At 47.9% G+C, this 15,555-nt stretch overlaps 1 long non-coding RNA gene across 2 annotated transcripts; it reads left to right on the top strand.

Annotated features, from left to right (window-relative positions):
* The first annotated feature begins 1,248 nt into the window (after nt 1-1,248).
* On the top strand, nt 1,249-14,141 carry LOC147978263 (uncharacterized). Of its 2 annotated transcripts, XR_015618042.1 has the most exons (4): nt 1,249-1,532; nt 1,652-3,069; nt 3,149-3,343; nt 13,799-14,141. It is a non-coding gene; the product is annotated as an uncharacterized LOC147978263 (long non-coding RNA). The 2 variants fall into 2 exon arrangements; XR_015618041.1 differs by having other exon boundaries at nt 1,652-3,343.
* The last annotated feature ends 1,414 nt before the right edge of the window (nt 14,142-15,555 follow it).

Here is a 15,555-nt window from a genome sequence, read left to right as displayed (position 1 = left end):
CGCCGGCGTTGCTACCGGTCAGTGTACTCCTGCGCCCCAATGACGCTCCAGGACGATGAACAACTACTGTCGGCCCTGCTGTTGTTGAGGTAGTGGAGAATGCGCGCGACACTCCTCCTTGACGACGCGTCGGGGGCGGCGAATGGCGCTCCTCCTTGACGAAGCGTCGGGACGACGGCGAGAGCCACTCTTTCTTCACACGGCGTCCAAATAGGACGCCGCCGCTGCGCGGTGGCAGAGAGCATGGAGGGGATGTTGGCTCCGGCTTCATGGGGAGGAGCGTCCTCGGTGGCGGAGCAGGGCCGTTGAAGCAAACCATGGAGCTACGGAGCATCAGCTCCATCTACTCCTTGAACTCCATGCCGATGGTGGCGTAGACTTGGCCCAGCACCGTCGACATGAGTTGCTACGGTAATGGCAGTTGGTCCTCCTCGTCGCCGGAGGAGATGACGATCTCTTCCTTCGTCGAGGAGACGCCCATCTATGAGGACGATGGCCCCGGAGTTCGAGGGCCGCGCCGCCATGATCCACCAGATCCCGCTCCGGAACCGCTTGCCGGTGCCGATGCCCAGGACTTGACCATTGCTGGAGATGTGGAGGGAGGTGGGGGGGCCGAGGGAAGGAGGAGGAAAAGAAAGCGATGTGGACGACACTGGAGCACGGCTTATATAGCCGCGGCCAGGCCATGCCATGAGAAGTACCGAAGGACCGGTCAACCGCTTCAATGCGACGCAACGACTGAAGTTGGTTTCTCGAGAACCTGCGTCTGCATTGAAGCGGCGACTCCCGAGAGGTCGCGTCGGTCAACGCCGCCCTCCTTCCCTCCAGTCACATCAGACATCAATGTCGGGCTTCGTGTGCTCTAGACCGGTATGAATGCGGCGCGGTAAGCGATGCGTACATCAAAAGAAAAGTACGGGAAGGGAGGGAAGAGGGTTTTTTATGGGTCAGGATGGTCAGAAGCGGGCGTAAGATCAGTTCAGACTCCTGTAAATCCCTTATGTTTGTCTCCGTTTTGCGGGAGGTAACGCGTTCGACCCACACTACAGACTGATACAGGACCGCGTTAGATGACTTCTGCTGTTTGAACAATGCGGTCCGAACGGTTGCAGAAGATTTGAGGGTCGGCGTTGGAGATGCCGTCAGCCCATGGAGGAAGCAGCCCATCAGTCCGATGTAATGTGATTGGAAGAACATATATATCACTAAAAAAAGAGATTTTGCTCTAAAAAAACCCGTAGAAAAAGAGATTGGAAGAACATATGGAGCCACACAGTCGTCCGCCACCGCCTTCCCCGGTGAGAGTTACGAGCGTCCGCCTTATCTCTAACCGCCGCCGCTACTCCCGGTCGCAGGTGCAGATTTCCGCCGTCGCCGCCGCTTCTCCTGGTCGCAGGCACGGGCGCCCGCCTTCATCCCTAGAGATCTCCAGCCGCCGCACGGCCTCTCGTGCGCGCAAGCGACCACCCTCTCCCGGCCTACCTGGCCGCAGCGCACGCGTGCTTCGTTGGACCGCCCTCCGGCCTACGCTGGTGCGCAGTGTGTTATTTCTTCTTTCCGATGTTTTGCTGCGGAGTTTCATTAGATTTCGGTACTTGGTTATGATTTCGGTACTTGGTTATGATTTGGTATGTATGTTGTCCTGCTGCAGCGGCCGCCGCGAAAGAAAATCGCCTCTCGCCTCGGGCAAAAATTGACGATTCCTCCACAACTCCGATCTACTAAGAGCCGCTATAGCCGACCCACCCTTCTAATTAACTGATCCAAAGGAGTAGGATGTTGGATATCCTAATTCTCCTGCAGTATTATTATTTCAGAGTTATTTAGATCTATCTACTTTTTAAGAGTCACGTGAATTACAGAACCCCGTTTAGACTTCCGGTCACCCCGTCACAGTGCAAATTAGGAGTAGAATCAACATCTCATAGTAATTTCTCCTTTATTTTGTATGTGTTATAGTACTATCTTTTGAAAGAAGTAATAATACAGCGTTGTTTTTCTCTTGCAGATTTAGCATTTACTATAACTGTGATGGACCAAATTCTTCAACTCCAGGTGAGCGTGCTCTGAAGATGAACGAGTAAAAACATATGAACAAGGGACCGAGTAAAACAGAGAGGTAATTTACTTATGTGAATGCAAATTATTTTTGTGATGCATCAGCAGTTATCTTTTTCTTGTTTTTCTGAGTGTAAAAGATGCAATGTAGATATTCGAAAGAAATGATATGGCATAAACATGTTAGTTAATACAAGCTACAATGGTCCTATTTTTAGGGCACACATTAGTACTAACTACTCTTTCGTGTTGATACCGGCGACATTTTTTCTTAGCTTTACCTTGATGCTAGGCCCTTTTTCTTAGCTTCACCTTGATATTAGGCCTGGCCCAATGTCGTAGCACAAAATGCAGCTGCACAAGCATGAGGCAGCAGAATGCCACAAACGAGCGCTACCACACCGAGATCGCCTCACCCCCTATATCGTATCATTTTTTCATCGTGAGGACTCAAGATGTCACTGTGTTAAGAGTAAGTTTTCACCACTTCGAAGCCCACCTAACCACTACCCACAAGGCACAACTCTCGTCTCCATAGTCCATAGCACCACCTACACGTCAGCCACCAAGAAGGTAAGAGGTAAATCCATCAGCCAAGAGGAGACCACACTTTTTTTATACCCACATATTGTCTATTATCTTAATGTTTATATTAAGAGCCCCAGCTGGGTTATAGTTTCATCCCAGGCCAATGAAATCTTAGGACCGGCCCTGAGACCATCCCTACTTGTTGTGTTCTGGAGAGGTGGACAATGGAAGCAAAGCTTGCTATTTACCCTATGCTAGGCATGCCAAACACACGTATGGATAATTATCACGAAGTCCGCAACAAGGCTAGCATCGGTTTATGAGCCCAGAGCAAATACAGAGGGTGGATGATTTTCTCAAGAGTATTATGGATTTTTGGCCTGAAGATGACGTTGATGATGGGAACAATGAGACTTCAACGTTCAAGCCTTTGAAAAGCAAAGTCTAGAAGAGCCTTTTATCTAGAAGAAAACGAGGCGATCAGTTAGTATCCTAACAAGTGGCATAGTTTGTTACCAAGTTGTTTGTAGTGCTAAACCCTAACCGTATTGATCCTTGGCAGGCGGCTTATATATAAATAGAGTATGTAACATGTTGTACATAGATGAGACAGAACATCCTATTTCACGAACATGTGTCTCATGAAGCCAAGGTTTCACCCTGGGGGATCAGGGTTCTTCATCAGCGTCTCCACCACCTCAACCTCCATGGGAGATCATCAAAACTATCATCTATACGACCACTTGTGCCCTACCAGGTTAGCATATAAGATTATGAAAAACATGTACATGCATCTAAAGTAGAGTGTTTGGTGTACACTTTTCGATCTATTCCATTTTGTAACTTTAGGGAAAGGCAAATATTTAACTCTGGTGTTGGTATGTTCTAAGCTGAATACGATACACATGGGAAAGTTACGGTTATGACTTTTTGGGTCACCAGGAGAGGCGTACACGCTCTACAACAAGCACATGAAAGAGCATGGATTCAGCATCATCAAAGAGAAGGTGAAACGAGGGAAAGGTGTCTCAAGAACTATACAGTTCAGGCGGTTTGTTTGCTCCGGGGCAGGAAAATGGTAGAGCAAATTCTTAAACACGGAGCAGGCACCGCAGGCTAAGACCTGAGACCCGGTGTGAGTGCAGTACGTTGTTGGTGGTGAAGTTGGACAGATCAGGTAGAGTTTTGTTCGTCGTGACATGTGTGGACAATCACACCATGTGCTGGCTAGACCTGACAAGGTCCCATTTCTGTGATCTCATAGACGAATAAAAGATTCCCAGAGAACGGAGATCTTAGCGACGGAAGGAGCTAGGATCAGAAAGCACATAATCTTCGATAACTTCATCAATAGGTATGTTTCGTATGATCGGCCTTGTGAGGCAAGACCTTTACAACCTGTGTTGCATAGAGAAAATGAAACTGGTCGTAAAGGGTGATGTTGACACGATAATCAGCATTACGAGGAGCAGAAAGGCAAATGACCCTAACTTCTTTGAGTATGTGCTTGATAAGAAAGGGTGGTTAAAGAGCATGTTCTGGTGCGATGCACAATCATGACTGGACTACAAGGACTACGGAGATGTGATAGTGTTTGACGACACATATAAGATGAACATGTATGCTATGCTGTTCATCCCCTTAGTCGGTGTTAATAACCACCACTGCACCACCGTTTTTGGTTGCACCATTTTGTCTGACGAGATTGAAGATACGTTCGTGTGGCTACTATAGATATTCATGAAAGCGAATTGTCAGCAGAAGCCAAAGTGAGTAATCATAGACGGAGAAGCTGCAATGATCCGAGCAATTCGGAATGTCCTTCCCGATGTGTGCCATCGTCTTTATTCATGGCATGTAGAGAAAAATGTGCAGAGCATCTTTATCATATGTCAAGGAAGGAGTTCAGGTTGCGGTTGTACTACTACATCTTTCATGCCAATTTTCTCCGACTTCCATTTATCGACAAAAGCACTCCATCTCTCATGATAATTGGCATGAGAGGTGGAGTAGTACAACAACGACCCGAACTCCTTCAGTGACTTATGATAAAGGTGTGTCTCTGCATATTTTTCTTTACATGCCATGAACAAAGACGATGTCACACATCTGGAAGGACATGCTGAATCGGTCGGATCATTCCAGCGTCTCTGTGTATGTTTACTGACTTTGGCTTCTGCTGAAAAATTGCTTCATGAATGTCTACAACAGCCACACGTACATACCTTTAGTCTCGTCAGACACAATGGCACAACCAAAAGAGATGGTGTAACGGTGGTATTAACGCAGACAAAGGGATGAACGGCATACCATACCTATTTATGTTGTATGTGTTGTCAAACACCGTCACATCTCCGTAGTCCTAATAGTCTCGCCGTGACTGTGCATCGCATGAGAACATGCTCTTTAACCGCCCTTCCTTATTAAGCATGTATTCAAAGAAGAAGTCCGGGTCCTTCGCCTTTCTGCTCCTCGTAATGCCGATTACCGTGTCAGCATCACCCTTTGCAATCATTTTCATTTTTTCTCTGCAACACATGTTGTAAACGTCTCACCTCACAAGGCCGCACTTATCATACGAACCATACATCCTGATGAAGTTATCGATGATTATGTGCTTTTTGATCCGAGCTCCTTCCATCTCTAAGATTTATGGTCTCTGAAAATCTTTTATCCATCTATGTGACCATAGAAATGAGTCCTCGTCGGGTCTAGGCAGCAGATGGTTGTGATCGTCCACAAATGTCGTGACGAACCAAAATCTACGTGATCTGTCCAACTTCACCACCAGCTGTGCACCACACTCGCACCGAGTCTCAAGTCTTACCCTCTCTATGTTTAAGAATTTGCTCTGCCGTTTTCCTGCCCTAGAGCAAACGAAACGCCTGAACCGTATAGTACCTGAAAGATCTTTCCCTTGTTTCACCTTCTCTTTTCTAATGATGAATCTACGCTCTTTCGCGTGCTTGTTCTAGAATGTGTACCTTTCAATGTGTATCTAGCGCCTGTTGCTGCTATTTGGCCTGCCCAAAGTCCATATTATCATCCTGGTCGTCATCACCACTAGGACCATCAACATCCTCCGACAAAATTACACATAAACACATGTAAGTTGTCATTATTTAGTTCATATGACCGCGTGCCATAAAAAATGTTTGATCGAACCTGGCTAAGTTATCGAAAATCATTTTGCTCATTTTGAACAACTTCATGTAGATTAAAAACAAAGACTTATAAGTAGCCATGCGTTTTTTGCCAATAAAAAAATCAAATTAACCTACACGTTACTTACGTTTTCACTGCATTCATCATCCTCATTTTTTTTAAAGTCCTCCGTAGGTAAGTTATCATATGACGACCACGATTCGTTGTCGCTGCTATAATCATCTTCATTTGTACAATCGTTATTGATACGACTGGCATTTTCACTATCGTACTCATCGCTTGTGTATCCGGTTTCTTCCTCAATTCAAAACACCTCACTACCAACACTGCACAACATTGACACACAAAGAATATCTCGGTTCAAGTGCAAACATCGTTCCGAATTATTATTTTGATGCTCATTTCTTGGACTTTCGATACGTAGATGATGGTTTAGATGGAAAACCTTCAATGCTAGGGGTCGATGTCGTGCGAAAAGTCCAACGGTGGCAGTATCGGGGCCGTGAGGTAAGCCCCCCGATGTGATTACGGTTGGCGGCGTGGTAGACGCCGTTGACGACAGGGATGGGGGATAGCAACGACGGAGGCCATTGGACGGGTGTGGTGTGAGGTGAAAAAAGTGACTGGACGTCGAAGAAGGCAAATCCGCGATGGGGATGGGTGTGGTGTGAGGCGGTAGGGAAACGTGGCAGTGTCCGGCACCGGCGGTGACGGCTGTCCACTGGGCGGGCAGAGGCGGCGATCGGCCGGGGGGGGGGGGGGGGGGGAGGGGGGGGGAGCTCGTGGAGGGCGGCGGATCGTGGTGGGTGCGGGACGAAATGGGGCACGAGACGCGACATGCGTGGGCGATCGGGTGGGACCGACAGATCAGGGTTGGAATGGGTGTACCGAAGCAAGGCTTGCAAATTTGCATCACTTGGTGGCCTATTTTACAAAACGTCATATCCCCTAGTAAAAATATTTGCATCTACATTATCTATTGTAGCAGTGTTCTTACTCTCTCATGATGTAAAAAGTGGTCCCATATTATTTTACATCATCTATCTATTGAAGATGCTCCAACTGGGTTATACCATTTAACCTGTGGAATTACATCCTTACCCTTACGAGCCATTTCTGCTTTGTCTCTGCCGGCAACCGAGATTCAGTTGCTGCGAACTGGGCGCAGACGGCGGTTCTCTTCTCTCAGTGCTGACTGATGGATAGTTGCTGCTAGTTATGGTTCACAGCCTGTCTTCGTCTCCTCCTTTCTCCATGTTCATCTTGGAATGAATTTAGGTACGGATGTATGGTTGAGCCGTGGGTGTTTGTAGATAGGTAGCAATAGTCGTGGAGGCCTAACGTGGACTACGCTGGGCCTACGGACTACGTAGGAGTTTCCTCCTGCATGCGTTCGAGCGATCAAGGCAACTCGTGCGATCGGCCGCCGTCGCTGTGCCCTAGCTTGAGATGCAGGGGGGGGGGGGCTCCGGGAATTCGTCATTGTGGTCCAGGGATAGCGGCGCGCATTCCCCCTCTAATAGCGGGGCGGGGAGAGGCGGCGGCTGCCGGCCCCAACAACCAGTCGAGCTCCGGGGTGGCGCCGGCGGCCAGAGGTGGCGGCGCGCAACCTGGCCAGAGGCCGGTTCTGGCGGCTGGCAGGGGAGCGCCTCAGGTGCCCCGTATCGCTGCGGTGACCGGTTGAGGGACCACGCCGGGGCTGCAGCAGACACAGGTGGGAGCCGAGCGGGCTGCGCAGGGGAGTCGGCCTCCGACGCCCGTGCCGGCGGGGCACGGGGCTGCTCCGCCTAGACCTCCGACGCCCTCGCCTGTAGGACGAGGAGCTGCTGCACCAAGACCGCCCTCGCCGGCTTTGGTACCGGGGTTGCCGTCTCAGGCGGCGCCTCCGCCGCATTATGTGGCGCGACCATCTCAGAAGCGAGCGGTGCCGGTTCAGACCGCACCAGCGCTACCTGTTGCAGGAGAGGGAAGTGTGACCGCGGCTCGGGCGACGTCTAATCAAGGTGGCAATGGCCCACCCCGAGGAAAGTGGGGTGATGATGGGTTCAATGCGTATGGAGTTGGTCAACATCGTGGTTCGTCGTCCATAGGTGGTGGGCGCGACTACGCATGGCAGGGAGATGGGTCAGTTGATCGGCCTTTCTACGGTCCGCCTGGTGGTTTTGTAGAGGGAGCATCTGGCCCCGACTACAGGCAGCGCGGTGGTTACCGAGGACACCGTGGGGGTCGCGGTGGTCGCGGAGGCAGGGGCCGTTACCGCCAGCCCCCACCCCCGGCCGAGGTGGATCCGACGGTCGAGGTCACCGGCCAGGATGTGGAGCTGCCCGGGCAGACTATGGAAGTGGTGTCTGCGCTCGCGTCTGCGGTTGTGTCGTTGCCAGAGTCCGTTGAGACGGAGGATGCCGGGATGGTTCATAAGGCGGAGGAGGAGAGAGCATCCAAGTGGGCTCGTAAAAAAAAAGATGATGTGCTACCGGTGTGGCGAGAGAGGCCACTTTATTGCTGAGTGTGAGACGGAGCTCTGTGATACTTGTCTTAAGCCAGTACATGAGTCTGGGGCATGCCCGATTTTGCGTGATCAAATGCCGAGTATCACCATTTATGGAGTCTACTGTTCTGAGTTGATGTTTTTTGAGTCTCCCAGTGCAAGGGAGATTCCTGACGAGCCACAGAGTTCATATATAGGGATTGTTAAGGTAACTAAGTGCGAGGTGTCTGAGGCACAAATTATTCACAGGCTTTCTGAGCTTATACCAGGGGACTTTGTGTGGGAACTTAGTCGTCTCGAGGATAATTCTTTTAAGGTGGATTTCCCGACATCGGAGGACTTAGAGCGCATGCTCAGTTTTGGGTTGTGCAGAGTCCCTGGAACTGAGTGCATCCTCGAGTTCCATGAGTGGAAACGATCGAGTTGAGCCGCAGGGCAAGCCGCTCACTTAGGTTTGGTTGCGTTTCTCGGGGGCGCCTTCCAAGCCGCTTCATGATGCCCGACTTGCTGCTAGTTTGGGAATGCTGGTCGGGAAAACGGAAAAGGTGGACATGGCTTTCACCAGGGCTACTGGGATGGCACGTTTACTCGTGAGTATCCTGGATATTGAGTTTGTACGTGACATGGTCAAGTTGACTTATAAGGGGGAGGTTTTCAACCTTGAGATAGAGTTTGAGCACTCAGAGCTTTTTGCGGAGGCTATCGCAGGGACATATGTGCATATGCAGGATAAGGATGATGGGTCCGGTAACACGGATTCGCGAGGAGATGAGGTTGTGAATCAGTTGGCCAACGGGCCGAGTTCCACCTCGCAGGCACCGGGGTCGGGGGCGGCCCCTTCGGTTTCGGCGCCTATGAGCACTTTGCGATTCGGTTTGTTTGAGCCTGCATTCGCTCCTTCGAGACTCTGGAGCGACAGGGTGGAGTCTAAGGATGCGCTAGAGGACACGCCACCACCCTTGGACTTTGCAAGGTTTGACGGCGTTGCCGAGAGAGAGGGGGATGGTGGGCACGAGGCCCCCTATACTCCTTCTTCTACTGGTGCTTATCCTCGGTTGAGGACCGTTGGGGACAGGCCGGCACTGCACGCTGCCGTCGGGTCGGCAGGGAGAGGGAGACCAGGGCAGGAGGCCTTTGGTCTTTCTTCTCCCACGGTGGAGGCGCACTCTTCTCCTACGGCCTCAGTGGGAGCCACGGGCGGGCGATCCCTTGATTTGCCTCAGGGGTCGGGTCCGCCGGCGCCAACTAGTTTGAGCACTGCACCTGCCGGCCTAGCTGCTCTGACCGGCAAGGAGGGAGGGGGGTAGACGGCCCCTCACTTCTCTTTCCCTCGGTGCACGTCGGTCACGGAGCCGAGGTCGGGACCGGGAGTTCCTGGTATGCCGAGTGGTGGGGGTGAGGCGGGAGGCGTGACCCCTATCCAGGTCTCTAGGGAGGAGGTAATCGTTTTCGGAGGGATCCCAGATCCTATGTCTCAGGGGCGGCGAATGAGCTGTCGCCTCCAGGACCAGCTGGAGGTTGATGACATGCAGCTGAGGTGCGCCAAGCGGGCGGCCAAGCTTCGTGATCTGGAGGTCACTACTGGTATGTCGGTTAACACTTCCAATTCTATTCTTCATTTTTCTGATGCTGAGATTATTCATAATGCAAACCAGTTAGGGGTTTCACTTGGTAGTAATGAAAATGAAATCTCGCATTCAGTAAATGATTTATTGGATCTTGAAGTGGATCGTGCTTTAGACATGATTCGCAACTTAGCAGCAGTTAAACCCATGAACGATTTTGAGATTTTGCAGTTTGGAGTTAGGGTGTTAGACTCACTTTGTGCAGATATTGCCCCCCTCCCCCCGGGTCAGGCGAGGAGCATGATTCTGTAGCGACTGGGGATGAAGATAATATAGAGGGCCTTTCTGAGGGAATCCTTGCCACCGGTTGTGAGGACCGGGTGGTGGATTTACCCAAACCTAAGCGCAAGTGGCAGCGCAAAATATACCCGACTTCGGTAGTGCGTAGAAGTGCTAGGAACCGGATGACCAAAAAATTTCATGATGAGTTATGAGAGGAATCTTTTGAAATAGCAGAGGTCTAAAAAGACGTTTTCAGCAGAGGCTTCGATTGAATAGAGGCTGGACTTTATTGCTCTTTCGGAAACTGGAAGAGGCAATTTTGCGCCCCAATTCCTTAATACGCTGTTGGGAGGGGCCGATTTTGATTGGCATTGTCTACCTCTGAGAGGAAGATCAGGTGGCATCTTACTTGGGGTTAGATGTGAGACGCTGGAAGTTCGGAGTGTGGTCATGGGAGATTTCGCTGTCAAATTTCGGGTTAGGTCCAAGATCGATGGATTTAATTGGGCCCTGGTGGTGGTATATGGTGCCGCATAGCCAGAATTAAAACCGGACTTTCTGGCGGATCTAGTCCGTATTTGCGGATCAGAGCAGCTTCCAATCTTAGTAGGGGGCGACTTCAATATCATTAGAAGGAGGGACGAAAAGAACAATGACAATTTTGATGGCAGGTGGTCGTTCATGTTTAACACCATTATTGAAAGCTTGGATCTGAGAGAGATAGAGCTTTTCGGCCGAAAATTCACCTGGGCTAATTCTTTGCCTACTCCTACTTTTGAGAAACTTGACCGTGTCCTCGCGAGTGTGGACAGGGAACAAAAGTTTCCTCTAGTCACCGTTCAGGCGTTTTTGCGTGGAATTTCAGACCACACCCCGTTGCTGGTTGACTCTGGGGAGGCAAACGCACGTAGGGAACAAGAATATCTTCTCCTTTGAACTAGCTTGGTTTGAGAGAGAAGGTTTTTTGGATCTGATAGCCAGGGAATGGACTAAAGATTCAGGAGGTAGAACTCTAATAGAGAGATGGCAGAATCAGATTCGTCACCTGCGAAGTTTCTTACGAGGGTGGGCTAAGCATCTTAGTGGGGTGTATAAGGTCGAAAAGGAAAGGCTCCTTTCCCTTATGCAGGCCTTAGATGTAAAAGCCGAGTGCACAATCCTAGATCCAACGGAATTGCATGTTAAGCTAGATGCGGAGAGAAGACTGGAAGAGCTGCTGCGAGAAGAAGAACTGAAGTGGGCACTGCGGGCGAAGGTCCGCAAAGTGGTCCAAGGGGACGCCAACACTCAGTTTTTTCATATGATCGCTAATGGCAAGCATAGAAAGAAAAGGATCTTTTAGCTTGAGCAAGAAGAAGGGACAATTGTAGGGCAGGAAAATTTAAAACTTTACATCACTGAGTATTATAAGAAATTATTTGGGCCTCCAGAGGATAATTTTGTCTCGCTTGATGAGTCGCGGAACAAGGATATCCCACAGTTGGCTTCAGATGAAAATGATATCTTAACGGCCCCATTCTCCGAGAAAGAGGTGTTCAAAGCTATTGCTCGGATGAAGAGTAACTCTGCTCCAGGGCCGGATGGATTTCCGGCGGAGTTTTACAAAAGATGCTGGCATATTATTAAAGGAGATTTGCTTCCGATGTTCCACGACTTATTCGTTGGACAGCTTCAATTGTTTCATCTGAATTTTGGAACTATTACTTTATTGCCGAAGAAGACAGAGGCGGTCCGAATTGAGCAGTTTAGGCCCATCTGTCTTCTGAATGTAAGTTTCAAAATCTTCACCAAGGTTGGGACTAATAGACTCACACAGATTGCGCATTCTGTGGTGCAGCCATCCCAAACTGCTTTCATGCCGGATAGGAACATCCTTGAAGGGGTGGTGGTCCTGCATGAAACGCTCCATGAAATTCATACGAAAAAACTAGATGGGGTGGTTTTCAAAGTGGATTTCGAAAAAGCGTACGACAAAGTCAAATGGCCATTCCTTCAACAGGCGTTGAGGATGAAAGATTTTGATCCCGCTTGGCGACGTCAGATAGAATCTTTCAAGCAACAAGGCAGTGTTGGAATCAAAGTCAATGATGACATTGGTCGTTATTTCCAAACACATAAGGGCCTGAGACAAGGAGATCCAATGTCACCTATTCTGTTCAACATTGTAGATGACATGTTGACAGTTCTAATAGGGAGTGCTAAGGATGCAGGACAGGTAGGTAGCATGGTACCTCATCTAGTGGATGGAGGTGTATCTGTCCTACAGTACGCTGATGATACTATCATCTTTATGGAGCATGACTTGGCGGAGGCGCGAAACATGAAGTTGGTGTTATGCTTGTTCGAACAGTTGTCTGGGCTGGAAATTAATTTTCACAAGAGTGAATTGTTTTGCTTTGGTAGAGCCAATGAAGAACAAGAGGCATATAAGCAACTGTTCGGGTGTGAATTGGGGGCGTTACCTTTTACGTACTTAGTATACCCATTCACCACCGTAAGCTAACAAATAGCGAATGGTAGTGCATTGAGGATCATTTTGAGAAGAAATTGGGATGTTGGAAAGGCAAACTGATATCATATGAAGGCCGGCTAGTTCTTATTAATTCGGTGCTCACTAGTATGCCCATGTTTCTTCTGTCTTTTTTCGAAGTACCAGTCGGTGTTCGGAAAAAGACTCGATTTCTATCGATCTCGTTTCTTCTGGCAAAGCGGTGAGTTGAAGAGAAAATATAGATTAGCTAGATGGGACATTATTTGTCGACCTAAGGACCAAGGGGGTCTCAGGATCGAAAATCTGGAGGTTAAGAACAAATGTCTCCTCAGTAAATGGCTATATCAGATTTCGCGAGAGACCGAGGCCACTTGGGCCCAGATTCTGCGTAATAAGTTCCTTCATTCCAAGACCTTATCTCAGGTGACGGTGAGGCCGACGGATTCGCCTTTATGGAAAGGCCTGATGCGAGTTAAGTCGCTCTTCTTTAACCGGACCAAGGTGGTTATTGGTAACGGTACGTCTACAAGGTTCTGGGAGGATACCTGGCTAGGGGATACGCCATTGGCGGTTCATTATCCTTCTCTCTATAGTATTGTTCAACGAAGAGATGCGACCGTTCAGACGGTGTGTCAGTCCACGCCTCTACATATTAGCTTCAGGAGAGATTTAGCCGGTAACCGTTGGGAAGCTTGGCTCCATCTTGTGAGAAGACTGATGGAGGTTCAACTTTCTCAGCGCCCAGATCGGTTATGTTGGAAGCTTACGACGAATGGAGTTTTTACGGTTAAATCTATGTATGTCGATATCATTAATTCTAGTTATATTCCAAAGTCGAAACACGTATGGCAAGTCAAAGTCCCTTTGAGAGTTAAAGTGTTCATGTGGTTTGTGCATAAACAAGTCATTTTAACTAAGGACAACTTGATTAAACGCAACTGGAATGGATCTAGTCGGTGTAGCTTTTGTGATACAGATGAAACTATTAAACACCTCTTTCTCGATTGTCCTATGGCAAAAAATTTATGGCAATCAGGGACAATAGCCTTTAATATTACTCCTGCACAGAATATTAATACGTTATTCGGAACGTGGTTGGATGGGATTGAGCCCCATACAGTGAGACACATTCGTGTTGGAGTATGTGCGTTATTATGGGCTATGTGGAATTGCAGAAATGATTTAGTCTTTAACAGAACATCCAACACTCATTTTTTGCAGGTTATATTCCGAGCCATTGCTTTGATCCATATGTGGTCATTGCTCACTCCGACGGAGGCCAGGGAGTGTTTGGTTACTGGATCTATCCGATGGGAGATGGTTGCACGGGATATCTTCAGCCGATTTGGATGGCGGTCATGTAATAGGATAGGCAATTAGTTTTCCTATCTTTCTCTTGCCGGTCGGCTGTGGCATTTGTTTTGCTTATTCAGCGCTCTGTGAGCTGCTTTTTTTTTAGTTTTTTAGACTTGTGTTGAACCTCTTTGCTTTTTTAATAAAGGTGGCCGTATGCATCTTTCCGATACAGAGGCCGGGGAAGTCCCCCTTTTCCAAAAAAAAAGATATCTTGCTTGTAAGTTAGTATGAATCGTACATATTACATGCATATATCCCGTGGTGCATTTGGTGGTATCAACTTCATATGTCAATGCTAATAATTTCCTCTACGTATTGATAGACAAAGATAAAAAAATTTGGACCAAACCACAGTTTCAATTAATTTGAAAGGAAAAAAGCATTTTCTTTACTCCATATTTATCCGTTGGGACAAGTTACTTGGTTAATATTTTTTGACAAAGTTACGCACAACCATACGCGCGATTGAGTTAGAGTGTGTTCTCCTGAGTTGCTAGAGCATAAAAGATGGGTCCGTGTGTAGGTGATACAAGCAATGACACGCTTCTTTCTAAAAGCAAAATTTTCAGAATTTCAAAATGTTTTTAACTCTTAAACCATAGTACTTGATCTATGATCCGTTGTAATAATCGAGTTTGTTTCCACTAGAGCTTTAAAACTACTTACTCCATCCCCTAATGTAAGACGTTTTTTGACACTACATTCATTATGGGACGGAGGGAGTATATCCCAATATGGGTATACTCGATAATGTTTTCCTCAAAGTTATCACATGATAATGTATGAAGTTACCGCTGCATTGATATAAAGGTTATCATATTAGTTTCATCTATTTAGTTCAAGAGATAATTCTCGTTTTGGTTCTACCGTGTCTACAATGGAGTTTTTGTCACCTATGTGTATGTGTCTAAGTCCTAAATCAGCGTGACACTACAATGTGGACCCTACGAGGCAGCATCACTTTGTTTCATTGTTTTGCTAAAAGTTACCACCATAGTGGTGATGTATTTACTATATAGTTTGGTAATTATCTACATAATGATAATTACAGACAGACTGTGTACCAGTTTCCTGGTTTTTGTTTTTGGGTCAGTCATTTTCTGTTCTACCTTTGCTTTTTGATCCAATGGACAGACATCAATTGGTCCTTTGATTCATAGAATTGGATCCCATAGAAATTTTTTCTATGGAATCTTTTGTACTACATTTCATAGAAAATTTAACATCCACTCCAACCTCTTTTTACAATTCCTTTGTTTTTCCCGTGGCATCAAACAATCATTGCTAATTCTATAGGATTCAAATGGGCATGCCACTTCAACCCTACACTTTTTATATTCCTACGTTTTCAAAATCCTACAAATCAAAGAGGCCCCAAGCATGTGCAGCTCAAATCGACTAACCACATGATTGTTTCCATCAATTTTCCTCGGGCGCGACTATGGAATTTCCTATCGGACGCACATTGCGTCAAAATGTCAACATTTCGCACTGACCTGGAGATCGAGCGATGACCTGGGCCGGCCCATTTCACATGTTGCAGAGTTTCCGGTTTGGGAGCCTTCCAGAGTTTCCTGTCGTTTTTCTGGTTTTGGAAACCTTCTAGAAGGTTCCCTGAACCG

This window comes from Triticum urartu, chromosome 3A (assembly GCF_056163025.1).
Source record: "Triticum urartu cultivar PI428250 chromosome 3A, HENAU_Tu73, whole genome shotgun sequence".
In the NCBI taxonomy this organism is placed as follows: domain Eukaryota; kingdom Viridiplantae; phylum Streptophyta; class Magnoliopsida; order Poales; family Poaceae; genus Triticum; species Triticum urartu.
Note: the sequence above shows the minus strand (reverse complement) of the source record. Positions and strands in the feature narration are given on the sequence as shown.